A 14,848-nucleotide genomic window follows, 5' to 3' on the forward strand; every position below is an offset into this window, starting at 1 on the left:
CCCGGTTGGCGGATCGGCTGCCCAGCGGAGTGAGCGGAACACAGGGGAGGTCACAGCAGCATACACCGTCGGCGCTCCCTGGGGGTGCACACGGGCTCCATCTGGTCCACAGACACAATCTGGGGCAAGGCCTCAGGCGGAAGCCCTCAGCTCTACTCTCTCCGCTTCCGGATCCAGATCAGCCTGGGCGGCAGCACCACATCTCCAAGTCCTGCAAGAGGCTAGCTGGGCTTCCGGGCGGCCAGCTGGGAGAAGTCAGTGTGCTCCAGTGAATCCAGCGGGCCCCAGCGGGAGCCTTCGGGTGCCTGCTTTGGGATCTGAACAGCCTGGGCAGCAGCACCCTGTCTACAAGCAGTGCAGGAGGTAAGCTGTGCACCAGAGGCCAACTGGGAAGGGGCAACTTGCACTGGTGAGTCCATCACTGACAAGACAAACTAACACCAGTGAGAACTAGATGGCAAAAGGCAAACGCAGGAACGTCACTAACAGAAATCAAGGCAATATGGCAACATCTGAACCCAATTCTCCTCTACCAACATGTCCTGGATACCCCATCACACCAGTAAAACAAGATTTGGATTTAAAATCACTGGTCATGATGCTGGTACAGGAACACATGAAGGACATACTTAAAGAAATTCAGGAGAAAATGGATCAAAAGTTAGAAGCCCTTGCAAGGGAAACACAAAAATCATTGAAAAAAATCCAGGAGAATACAAAAGCCAACAAGGAGGAAATGCAAAACACACTTAAAGAAATACAGGAGAACTTTGGTCAACAGGCTGAGGTCATGAAAGACGAAACACAAAAATCTCTTAAAGAAATACAGGAGAACTTTGGTCAACAGGCTGAGCTCATGAAAGAGGAAACACAAAAATCTCTTAAAGAATTACAGGAAAGCACAAACAAGCAAGTGAAGGAGCTAAGCAAAACCATCCAGGATCTAAAATCAGAAGTAGAAACAACTAAGAAAACTCAAAGGGAGACAACTTTGGAGATAGAAAGCCTTGGGAAGAAATCAGGGGACAGAGATGCAAATATCAACAACAGAATACAAGAGATAGAAGAAAGAATCTCAGATGCTGAAGATTCCATAGAAACCATGGACTCAACAGTTAAAGAAAATGCAAAATGCAAAAAAGCTTGTAACCCAAAATATCCAGGAAATCCAGGACACAATGAGAAGACCAAACCTAAGGATTATAGGCATAGATGAGAGTGAAGATTTACAACTTAAAGGGCCAGCAAATATCTTCAATAAAATTATGGAAGAAAACTTCCCTAACCTAAAGAGAGAGATGCCCATGAATATACAAGAAGCCTACAGAACTCCAAACAGACTGGACCAGAACAGAAATACTTCCCGTCACATAATAATCAAAACACCAAATGTTCTAAACAAAGAAAGAATACTAAAGGCAGTAAGAGAAAAAGGCCAAGTAACATATACAGGAAGACCTATCAGAATCACAGCAGACTTTTCACCTGAGACTATGAAGGCTAGAAGGTCCTGGGCAGATCTCATGCAGACTCTAAGAGAACACAAATGCCAACCAAAACTACTATATCCAGCAAAACTCTCAATCACCATAGATGGAGAAACTAAGATATTTCATGACAAAACCAAGTTTACCCAATATCTATCCACAAACCCAGCCCTAAAAAGGATAATAGGAGGCCAACAACAATACAAGGAGGGAAACTTCACCCTGGAAAAAGCAAGATAGTTACCTTTCATCAAACCCAAAAGAAGTTAAGCATTCAAATTTAAAAAATAACGTCAAAAATGATAGGAAGTAACAATCACTATTCCTTAATATCTCTTAACATCAATGGACTTAATGCCCCAATAAAAAGACACAGACTAACTGACTTGATACGTAAACAGGACCCTACATTTTGCTGCTTACAGGAAACACACCTCAGGGTCAAAGACAAACACTACCTTAGACTAAAAGGCTGGAAGACAATTTTACAAGCAAATGGTCTCAGGAAACAAGCTGGAGTAGCCATTTTAATATCAGATAAAATTGACTTTCAACCCAAAGTCATCAAAAGAGACCCTGAGGGACACTTCTTGCTGGTCAAAGGAAAAATACAAAAAGAAGAACTGTCAATCCTGAACATCTATGCCCCAAATGCAAGGGCACCCTCTTTCGTAAAAGAAACTTTATTAAAACTAAAAGCACACATTGCACCTAACACAATAATTGTGGGTGACTTCAACACTGCACTTTCCTCAATGGACCGATCAGGAAAACAGAAACTAAACAGGGACACAATGAAACTAATTGAAGCTTTGGACCAATTAGATTTAACAGATATATATAGAACATTCTATCCTAAAACAAAAGAATATACCCTTTTCTCAGCACCTCATGGTACCTTCTCCAAAATCGACCATATAATTGGTCACAAGACAGACCTCAACAAATATAAGAAGATAGAACTAATCCCATGCCTCCTATCTGATCACTATGGAGTAAAAGTGGTCTTCAATAGCAACAGAAACAACAGAAAACCCACATACACGTGGAAACTGAACAATACTCTACTCAATGATACCTTGGTCAAGGAAGAAATAAAGAAAGAAATTAAAGACTTTTTAGAACACAATGAAAATGAAAACACAACATACCCAAATCTATGGGACACAATGAAAGCAGTGCTAAGAGGAAAACTCATAGCCCTGAGTGCCTCCAAAAAGAAAATGGAGAGAGCATACATTACCAGCTTAATGACACACCTGAAAGCCCTAGAACAAAAAGAAGCTATTTCGCCCAGGAGGAGTAGAAGGCAGGAAATCATCAAACTCAGGGCCGAAATCAATCAAGTAGAAACAAAGAGAACCATACAAAAAATCAACAAAACCAGGAGCTGGTTCTTTGAGAAAATCAACAAGATAGATAAACCCTTAGCCAGACTGACCAAAGGGCACAGAGAAAGTATCCAATTTAACAAACTTAGAAATGAAAAGGGAGATATAAAAACGGAAACTGAGGAAATCCAAAAAATCATCAGATCCTACTACAAGAGCCTGTACTCAACACAACTGGAGAATCTGGAGGAAATGGACAATTTCCTTGACAGATACCAAATACCAAAATTAAATCAGGACCAACTAGACCATCTAAACAGTCCCATAATGCCTAAAGAAATAGAAGGAGTCATAGAAAGTCTTCCAACCAAAAAAAGCACAGGACCAGATGGCTTCAGTGCAGAATTCTACCAGACCTTCAAAGAAGAGTTAACACCAATACTCTTCAAACTATTCCACAAAACAGAAACAGAAGGAACACTACCCAATTCCTTCTACGAAGCCACAATAACGCTGATACCAAAGCCACAAAAAGATCCAACAAAGAAAGAGAACTTCAGAACAATTTCCCTTATGAACATCGATGCAAAAATACTCAATAAAATTCTTGCCAACCGAATCCAAGAACACATCAAAACGATCATCCACCATGATCAAGTAGGCTTTATCCCGGGAATGCAGGGTTGGTTCAATATAGGGAAATCCATCAATACAATCCACTACATAAACAAACTCAAAGAACAAAACCACATGGTCATTTCATTGGATGCTGAAAAAGCATTTGACAAAATTCAGCATCCTTTCATGCTTAAAGTCTTGGAGAGAACAGGAATTCAAGGCCCATACCTAAACATAGTAAAATCAATATACAGCAAACCGGTAGCCAGCATCAAACTAAATGGAGAGAAACTTGAAGCAATCCCACTGAAATCAGGGACCAGACAAGGCTGCCCCCTTTCTCCTTATCTTTTCAATATTGTACTTGAGGTACTAGCTCAGGCAATTCGACAACATAAGGAGGTCAAAGGGATACAAATTGGAAAGGAAGAAGTAAAACTATTATTATTTGCAGACGACATGATCGTCTACCTAAGTGACCCAAAGAACTCCACTAGAGAGCTCCTACAGCTGATAAACAACTTCAGCAAAGTGGCAGGTTATAAAATCAACTCAAGCAAATCAGTGGCCTTCCTATACTCAAAGGATAAGCAGGCTGAGAAAGAAATAAGGGAAATGACCCCCTTCACAATAGCCACAAACAGTATAAAGTATCTTGGGGTGACTCTTACCAAACATGTGAAAGATCTGTATGACAAGAACTTCAAGACTCTGAAGAAGGAAATGGAAGAAGACCTCAAAAAATGGGAAAACCTCCCATGCTCATGGATCGCCAGAATCAATATAGTTAAAATGGCCATTTTGCCTAAAGCACTATACAGATTCAATGCAATACCCATCAAAATCCCAACTCAATTCTTCACAGAGTTAGAAAGAGCAATTATCAAATTCATCTGGAACAACAAAAAACCCAGGATAGCTAAAACTATTCTCAGCAACAAAAGAAAATCTGGGGGAATCAGTATCCCTGACCTCAAGCAATACTACAGAGCAATAGTGTTAAAAAACTGCATGGTATTGGTACAGTGACAGGCAGGAGGATCAATGGAACAGGATTGAAGATCCAGAAATGAACCCACACACCTATGGCCACTTGATCCTCGACAAAGAGGCTGAAAACATCCAATGGAAAAAAGATAGCCTTTTCAACAAATGGTGCTGGTTCAGCTGGAGGTCAGCATGCAGAAGAATGCGAATTGATCCATCCTTGTCTCCTTGTACTAAGCTCAAATCCAAATGGATCAAGGACCTCCACATAAAGCCAGACACTCTGAAGCTAATAGAAAAGAAACTGGGGAAGACCCTTGAGGACATCGGTACAGGGAGAAAGTTTCTGAACAGAACACCAATAGCGTATGCTCTAAGAGCAAGAATTGACAAATGGGACCTCATAAAATTACAAAGCTTCTGTAAGGCAAAGGACACCATCAAGAGGACAAATCGGCAACCAACAAATTGGGAAAAGATCTTCACCAATCCTACATCAGATAGAGGGCTAATATCCAATATATATAAAGAACTCAAGAAGTTAGACTCCAGAAGACCAAACAACCCTATTAAAAAATGGGGTACAGAGTTAAACAAAGAATTCTCACCTGAAGAACTTCGGATGGCGGAGAAGCATCTTAAAAAATGCTCAACTTCATTAGTCATTAGGGAAATGCAAATCAAAACAACCCTAAGATTTCATCTTACACCAGTCAGAATGGCTAAGATTAAAAATTCAGGAGACAGCAGGTGTTGGAGAGGGTGTGGAGAAAGAGGAACACTCCTCCACTGCTGGTGGGGTTGCAAATTGGTACAACCACTCTGGAAAGCAGTCTGGCGGTTCCTCCGAAAACTGTGCACCTCACTTCCAGAAGATCCTGCTATACCACTCCTGGGCAAATACCCAGAAGACTCCCCAACATGTAATAAGGATACATGTTCTACTATGTTCATAGCAGCCCTATTTATAATTGCCAGATGCTGGAAAGAACCCAGGTATCCCTCAACAGAAGAGTGGATGCAAAAAATGTGGTATATCTACACAATGGAGTACTATTCAGCCATTAGAAACAATGAATTCATGAAATTCTTAGGCAAATGGATGGAGCTAGAGAATATCATACTAAGCGAGGTAACCCAGACTCAAAAGGTGAATCATGGTATGCACTCACTAATAAGTGGATATTAACCTAGAAAACTGGAATACCCAAAACATAATCCACACATCAAATGAGGTACAAGAAGAAAGGAGGAGTGGCCCCTGGTTCTGGAAAGACTCAGTGAAACAGTATTCGGCAAAACCAGAACGGGGAAGTGGGAAGGGGTGGGTGAGAGGATAGGGGAAGAGAAGGGGGCTTACGGGACTTTCGGGGAGGGGGGGTCTAGGAAAGGGAAATCATTTGAAATGTAAATAAATTATATCGAATAAAAAAAAGTATAATTATAAAAAAAAAAGTTAATTCACATGTTTGCCCCAGCAATACACCATCCAACCTACTTTCCTTAAGTTTTCCACTTCACATTGGTTTACAGGAAAATATTAATTGTGCAGCTGAAAAGAAACCAAATGTGAGGTCATTTTTAACCGTATGTTTGGAAAACATTTGTGTAAAATATGCTATCGCTCCTGTTTATCAGTGCTTCTATTACTTTGGAATGTTGTTTTTCAAGATGTAAATTCCATCCAAAGATATTTTTTGCCTGTGGCTGAATAATAACTAATATAAGGAAAAGGGAAAGGATTTTGATGAAAATTCTTCTGGAGGCACAGCTGCAGGCAATCTGGTATTGGAACTAGCTTCTTGTGAGCCAGGACTGTCCCTAATAATCACAAGCCAAGGTGAAGCTACAAGTCAGCAGATGCTGGGGACATGGCTCTGCTCCAAGCATGCGCTAGCACTCGCCTTGCACAGGGCCTGTGCTGTTAATTCAGTGGCGAGGGGCCCTTCTTTCCTTCTTTCTCTCTTTCTCTCTTTCTTTCTTTCTTTCTTTCTTTCTTTCTTTCTTTCTTTCTTTCTCTCTTTCTTTCTCTCTTACTTTCTTTCTGTCTTTCTTTCTTTCTTTCTGATGAGGCAGGAGAGAGGAGAAACACAGAATGGTGTGCTTGGCTAATTCGTGTGCCCACTGAAGACAGGGGAGTGGGAGTTGAGGAGAGGACCTGGCATCACTAAGAAAGGCTTCTTTGCTTAAGGAGCTGAAGAGTGAATGGAGCAACCACCTAGCACTGTTCCCTCATTACAGATGCTCCCTCTGAGAAAACCTTCCCATGGCCTCTGGGAGAAACAGCCACTTTGGCTTAGCTCTTCGTGTACCACAAGAGAATGCCCTTGTTAATACGATACACAAGTCGGGCACCGTTCGCCCGTGAGACCTCAGGGCCTCGTTATAGCACTGATCCCTCTAGGCCATGACAAGTCTCAGGCTAATCCTTGCTCCTTTGGAGGAAGCTGGGATTCAAGAGGCTTCATTATAGGTTAGAACCCCAGAGGCAGTGCCACTCTGGAAATACACACTTATTCACTAGAGGGCCAGGGCTCTCGTCCCAAGGGTGAGCTAGGTGAGAGTGAGCTAATGATTAAGAAACAAGTAAGGGAACTTTTAATCTCAGAAACTTTCCTGAGGAGGACTTGAGGTGGAAGTGAAACTGACTTCTCCTTTGAGTGAGAAAGAAATACGGGAGATGGGAGCAGCTCAGAATACTTAGGAAAGGGTCATAGGAGCAGGAAAACTTGTTCTGTTTTTGATGTCACAGATACTACAGAGCTTCCTAAGAAGGTAAGAATGCTTAAAGATACTCTCTTCTGGAAACTATGAACTTTGCCCCTTTCAATGTGGCCCCTGACCTCATGGTACGAGGATCTCCAGGACTGTCTGTAAAAGCTGAGTTTCTGGGTTCCCGCCTAGTTCTATCGAGTCGAAACTGTGGAGATCGAGGCCCAGGGACCTTCACTTACAGCCAGATCCACAGATCATCGCCATCCATACAAAAGCAGAAAGAGTAGATACTAAATGTCGGAGCTCTCCAACCCTACACCAATTACATAAATAAATAATGTAGTCCTTGTACTCAGTGATTATGTCTGCCCCCATGCGTTCAGAATAAACTCCATCTCCCTGTAGGCAGATCTCTGCTCTTTACCTCATTCCTACCTCAGTCCCAACACCAGCTGACCCTCCCTGCTCCACAGCGCCACACCTCTCCTGGGACAGAAACAATCAGGATGTGACAAGGTAACTGATCTATTACCATCTCCTCCTTCTGGATTCCTCTGCATAAGAAATGACAGGCTTATTGGTTCCGTATTATGTCCATACATACCATGGGGAACCTGGATAAAAGAAACTCTGCCTCTTTTGGTGAACACTGAACAAGAAAGGCGTACCACAATACTAAACTAAAACACTGTGCAATAGCATTCTAAAAACCTAGCTCAGACCAACATAGAAAGGTCTGTTACTCAGAGGATATTACACACACACACACACACACACACACACACACACACACACACACACACTGAGTGCTTCTGTGGGGAGACAGGCTTTCATTCTCTCTGGCAGAATCTGCCTTCTGTCCTCCCCATTTCCTTCACAGTGGTGGAAGAAGATTTGGGGGGTGGGGTTCTGCCAAGGTTAGTATGCAAATCTAGCTGGTTTCCAAGCATCAGGATACCGGCTCATAGCCTTGTGCCACTGCCCTCAGAGTGCTCCATGATCTTGTCTTTCTGGGCTTTAGAGCCATGTGCAGGCTCAGTAGTCTGCCGTCTAGCCAGCCACCTGTGAGTGGTTTAGAAACGCATGCCCATTTTAATAAAATGCAATTTCTACCTGTAAAACACTGTGAAGTGACATTATTTCTTTGGGTCTGATGAGATTAAACCTGTACTTTTGGGTCAGTCAACAATATATGTAACATCCAGAAAAGAGTTTGGAAAGTCCCATTTCTGCCCCCAAAATTTGAGTAACTTATTCCCTGAGTATTTGATAAAATGTGTAGGTTGTTTGGTGAAAATATTTTTAGCTACCAAAGAGCAGTCTCATATGTGTTCCATTTATTATTTAATTAATTCTATTTTCCTTGCAGTTTTGTCTATCTCATCAAACTTTCAAAGCTTTTACTATAATTAATATGTATCGAATTTTTATTTCTTTACTAAGGTAAAATTAATATAGCTTGAAATTCATCATTTTAGCTCATGCTCAGTGTTGTGTAGTCACTCCAGAAGCAAGCCCTAGATGTCCAGTAATCCACTTTCAATTCCTACGAAATGTATCTAGTCTGGACTGTCTATGCAAGTGACTGGGAGCCTGGTGGTGGTGATGCACGCCTGTAATTCCAGCACTCTGGGAGGCAGAAGCAGGCAGATTTCTGAGTTCAAGGCCAGCCTGGTCTACAGAGTGAGTTTCAGGACAGCCATGGCTATACAGAGAAACCCTGTCTCAAAAAAAAAATCCAAAAAAAACAAAACAAAACAAAACAAAAACAAGTGACTGTGTGTCTGACTTACTTCATTTAGCATGTCTTCAAGGTCCATACATGTCAGATGAGTCAGTACTTCATTTTTAAGGCTGAATAATCTTTTATCCTAGGAGTGGCATATCTGTTTAGCCATCAGTCAGCTGATAAACATATGAGTTGTTCTGTATTGTAATTATTTGAATTCTTAGTGCTGAAATGAGCCTTCATATATGGTATTTGCTTGGACATATACCTCAAAATGGAATTTCTGGGGCACATAACTGCTTAAAGACCTATCAAGTTATTCTTCACAGCAGCTGCACATTTTTACATCAGCAATGCATGAGTTTCAACTTCTCCAATTCCCTGCCAACACTTGCTATTTCTACTTGTTTTAGCTATCCCAATGGGAGGGTTGGGGTTTCTCATTATAGGTTGGAGTTTCATTTCTCTGACTAATAATATGAACCTTTTTTAATGTGCTTGTTGGTAACAGATATGTCTTCCCTGAATAGCTATCTATCAAGTCTCCCACCTGCTTGCTAATCAGTTGTTTTGATTCAAAACTCTTCATAGAACAGGTAAATGAGATATTAATTCAACTCTTCACTAGCTAATGTTTTCTTATATTCTGTGGACCACCTCTTCACTTTTTTCATAGTATCCGTTGATGCTCAAATATTTTTAATTTTGATCAAACTTATTTTGTTAATATTTTACCTGTATTGTTGCATAGACTTTTTGTGTCATTTCTAGGAAACCACTGTGTTTTGGTCATGAACATTTGTTTCTCTGCTTCTTCCAAATGCTATTGTTTTGGCTTTCACATATGACGTACTTATCTGATAGAGTCCAAATGCATTCTTTTGCATGAAAATATTCTGTTGTAAATAGGGTGGTCTTTGCCCTGCTGAACGCTGTTGGCATCCTGGTCCACTGACACTAGATGTCCAGACTTAGTTCTGACCAAGAGTTCCAGCACATGGTTCTACACACCTCATGTGTGCCATCACCATAATGTTTTAAGTGCTACAACTCAAGAACAAATATTGATAACAAGAAGTGTAAGTCATCCAACTTTGTTCTTTTGCAGAATATTTTGGGTTATTTGGTATTTCTTAGAAATTGATATAGAAAAATATACACTAGGGTTTTTTAAATTCTTTTATTTGATATATTTTTATTTACATTTCAAGTGATTTCCCCTTTTCTGGCTCCCCACTCCCTGAAAGTCCCATAAGCCCTCTTCCCTCCCCCTGTTCTCCCATCCACCCCTTCCCACTTCCCTGTTCTGGTTTTGCCCTACACTGCTACACTGAGTCTTTCCAGAACCAGGGGCCACTCCTCCATTCTTCTTGTACCTCATTTGATGTGTGGATTATGTTTTGGGTATCTCAGTTTTCTAGGCTAATATCCACTTATTAGTGAATGCATACCATGATTGATCTTTTGAGTCTGGGTTACCTCACTTAGTATGATGCTCTCCAGCTCCATCCATTTGCCTAAGAATTTCATGAATCCATTGTTTCTAATGGCTGAATAGTACTCCATTGTGTATATATACCACATTTTTTGCATCCATTCTTCTGTTGAGGGATACTTGGGTTCTTTCCAGCTTCTGTCTATTATAAATAGGGCTGCTATGAACATAGTGGAGCACGTATTCTTACTACCTCCAGAATGGAGCTAGAGAACATCATACTAAGTGAGGTAACCCAGTCTCAAAAGATTAATCATGGTATGCACTCACTAATAAGTGGATATTAGCTTAGAAAATTGGAATACCCATTACCTGGGGAATCCTCTGGGTATATGCCCAGGAGTGGTATAGTAGGATCCTCCAGAAGTGACATGCCCAGTTTTCTGAGGAACCGCCAGACTGATTTCCAGAGTGGTTGTACCAATTTGCAACCCCACCAGCAGTGGAGGAGTTTTCTACACCTGCTGTCTCCTGAATTTTTAATCTTAGCCATTCTGACTGGTATAAGGTGAAATCTCAGGGTTGTTTTGGTTTGCATTTCCCTAATGACTAATGAAGTTGAGCTTTGTGTGTGTGTGTGTGTGTGTGTGTGTGTAGGAAAGATTTATTTATTTATTTATTTTTATTCGATATAATTTATTTACATTTCAAATGATTTCCCTTTTCTAGCCCCCCCCACTCCCCGAAAGTCCCGTAAGCCCCCTTCTCTTCCCCTGTCCTCCCACCCACCCCTTCCCACTTCCCCGTTCTGGTTTTGCCGAATACTGTTTCACTGAGTCTTTCCAGAACCAGGAGCCACTCCTCCTTTCTTCTTGTACCTCATTTGATGTGTGGATTATGTTTTGGGTATTCCAGTTTTCTAGGTTAATATCCACTTATTAGTGAGTGCATACCATGATTCACCTTTTGAGTCTGGGTTACCTCACTTAGTATGATATTCTCTAGCTCCATCCATTTGCCTAAGAATTTCATGAATTCATTGTTTCTAATGGCTGAATAGTACTCCATTGTGTAGATATACCACATTTTTTGCATCCACTCTTCTGTTGAGGGATACCTGGGTTCTTTCCAGCATCTGGCAATTATAAATAGGGCTGCTATGAACATAGTAGAACATGTATCCTTATTACATGTTGGGGAGTCTTCTGGGTATATGCCCAGGAGTGGTATAGCAGGATCTTCTGGAAGTGAGGTGCACAGTTTTCAGAGGAACCGCCAGACTGATTTCCAGAGTGGTTGTACCAATTTGCAACCCCACCAGCAGTGGAGGAGTGTTCCTCTTTCTCCACACCCTCTCCAACACCTGCTGTCTCCTGAATTTTTAATCTTAGCCATTCTGACTGGTGTAAGATGAAATCTCAGGGTTGTTTTGATTTGCATTTCCCTAATGACTAATGAAGTTGAGCATTTTTTAAGATGCTTCTCCGCCATCCGAAGTTCTTCAGGTGAGAATTCTTTGTTTAACTCTGTACCCCATTTTTTAATAGGGTTGTTTGGTTTTCTGGAGTCTAACTTCTTGAGTTCTTTATATATATTGGATATTAGCCCTCTATCTGATGTAGGATTGGTGAAGATCTTTTCCCAATTTGTTGGTTGCCGATTTGTCCTCTTGATGGTGTCCTTTGCCTTACAGAAACTTTGTAATTTTATGAGGTCCCATTTGTCAATTCTTGATCTTAGAGCATACGCTATTGGTGTTCTGTTCAGAAACTTTCTCCCTGTACCGATGTCCTCAAGGGTCTTCCCCAGTTTCTTTTCTATTAGCTTCAGAGTGTCTGGCTTTATGTGGAGGTCCTTGATCGATTTGGATTTGAGCTTAGTACAAGGAGACAAGGATGGATCAATTCGCATTCTTCTGCATGCTGACCTCCAGTTGAACCAGCACCATTTGTTGAAAAGGCTATCTTTTTTCCATTGGATGTTTTCAGCCTCTTTGTCGAGGATCAAGTGGCCATAGGTGTGTGGGTTCATTTCTGGATCTTCAATCCTGTTCCATTGATCCTCCTGCCTGTCACTGTACCAATACCATGCAGTTTTTAACACTATTGCTCTGTAGTATTGCTTGAGGTCAGGGATACTGATTCCCCCAGATTTTCTTTTGTTGCTGAGAATAGTTTTAGCTATCCTGGGTTTTTTGTTGTTCCAGATGAATTTGATAATTGCTCTTTCTAACTCTGTGAAGAATTGAGTTGGGATTTTGATGGGTATTGCATTGAATCTGTATAGTGCTTTAGGCAAAATGGCCATTTTAACTATATTGATTCTACCGATCCATGAGCATGGGAGGTTTTCTCATTTTTTGAGGTCTTCTTCTATTTCCTTCTTCAGAGTCTTGAAGTTCTTGTCATACAGTTCTTTCACATGTTTGGTAAGAGTCACCCCAAGATACTTTATACTGTTTGTGGCTATTGTGAAGGGGGTCATTTCCCTAATTTCTTTCTCAGCCTGCTTATCCTTTGAGTATAGGAAGGCCACTGATTTGCTTGAGTTGATTTTATAACCTGCCACTTTGCTGAAGTTGTTTATCAGCTGTAGGAGCTCTCTAGTGGAGTTCTTTGGGTCACTTAGGTAGACGATCATGTCGTCTGCAAATAATGATAGTTTGACTTCTTCCTTTCCAATTTGTATCCCTTTGACCTCCTTATGTTGTTGAATTGCCCAAGCTAGTACCTCAAGTACAATATTGAAAAGATAAGGAGAAAGGGGGCAGCCCTGTCTAGTCCCTGATTTTAGTGGGATTGCTTCAAGTTTCTCTCCATTTAGTTTGATGCTGGCTACCGGTTTGCTGTATATTGCTTTGACTATGTTTAGGTATGGGCCTTGAATTCCTGTTCTTTCCAAGACTTTAAGCATGAAAGGATGCTGAATTTTGTCAAATGCTTTTTCAGCATCCAATGAAATGACCATGTGGTTTTTTTCTTTGAGTTTGTTTATGTAGTGGATTGCATTGATGGATTTCTGTATATTGAACCAACCCTGCATTCCCGGGATAAAGCCTACTTGATCATGGTGGATGATCGTTTTGATGTGTTCTTGGATTCGGTTGGCAAGAATTTTATTGAGTATTTTTGGATCGATGTTCATAAGGGAAATTGGTCTGAAGTTCTCTTTCTTTGTTGGATCTTTGTGTGGTTTTGGTATCAGCGTAATTGTGGCTTCGTAGAAGGAATTGGGTAGTGTTCCTTCTGTTTCTATTTTGTGGAATAGTTTGAAGAGTATTGGTGTTAACTCTTCTTTGAAGGTCTGATAGAATTCTGCACTGAAACCATCTGGTCCTGTGCTTTTTTTTGGTTGGAAGACTTTCTATGACTCCTTCTATTTCTTTAGGCATTATGGGACTGTTTAGATGATCTATTTGGTCCTAATTTAATTTTGGTGTTTGGTATCTGTCAAGGAAATTGTCCATTTCCTCCAGATTCTCCAGTTGTGTTGAGTACAGGCTCTTGTAGTAGGATCTGATTTTTTGGATTTCCTCAGTTTCCGTTGTTATATCTCCCTTTTCATTTCTAAGTTTGTTAAATTGGATACTTTCTCTGTGCCCTTTGGTCAGTCTGGCTAAGGGTTTATCTATCTTGTTGATTTTCTCAAAGAACCAGCTCCTGGTTTTGTTGATTCTTTATATGGTTCTCTTTGTTTCTACTTGATTGATTTCGGCCCTGAGTTTGATGATTTCCTGCCTTCTACTCCTCCTGGGAGAAATAGCTTCTTTTTGTTCTAGGGCTTTCAGGTGTGTCATTAAGCTGGTAATGTATGCTCTCTCCATTTTCTTTTTGGAGGCACTCAGGGCTATGAGTTTTCCTCTTAGCACTGCTTTCATTGTGTCCCATAGATTTGGGTATGTTGTGTCTTCATTTTCATTGTGTTCTAAAAAGTCTTTAATTTCTTTCTTTATTTCTTCCTTGACCAAGGTATCATTGAGTAGAATATTGTTCAGTTTCCATGTGTATGTGGGTTTTCTGTTGTTTTTGTTGCTATTGAAGACCACTTTTACTCCATAGTGATCTGATAGGAGGCATGGGATTAGTTCAATCTTCTTATATTTGTTGAGGTCTGTCTTGTGACCAGTTATATGGTCGATTTTGGAGAAGGTACCATGAGGTGCTGAGAAAAAGGTATATTCTTTTGCTTTAGGATATAATGTTCTATATATATCTGTTAACTCCAATTGGTCCAAATCTTCAATTAGTTTCATTGTGTCCCTGTTTAGTTTCTGTTTTCCTGATCGGTCCATTGAGGAAAGTGCAGTGTTGAAGTCACCCACAATTATTGTGTTAGGTCCAATGTGTGCTTTGAGCTTTAATAAAGTTTCTTTTATGAAAGAGGGTGCCCTTGCATTTGGGGCATAGATGTTCAGGATTGAGAGTTCTTCTTGTTGTATTTTTCCTTTGACCAGCAAGAAGTGTCCCTCAGAGTCTCTTTTGATGACTTTGGGTTGAAAGTCAATTTTATCTGATATTAAAATGGCTACTCCAGCTTGTTTCCTGAG

This window comes from Apodemus sylvaticus, chromosome 3, assembly GCF_947179515.1.
Source record: "Apodemus sylvaticus chromosome 3, mApoSyl1.1, whole genome shotgun sequence".
NCBI lineage: Eukaryota > Metazoa > Chordata > Mammalia > Rodentia > Muridae > Apodemus > Apodemus sylvaticus.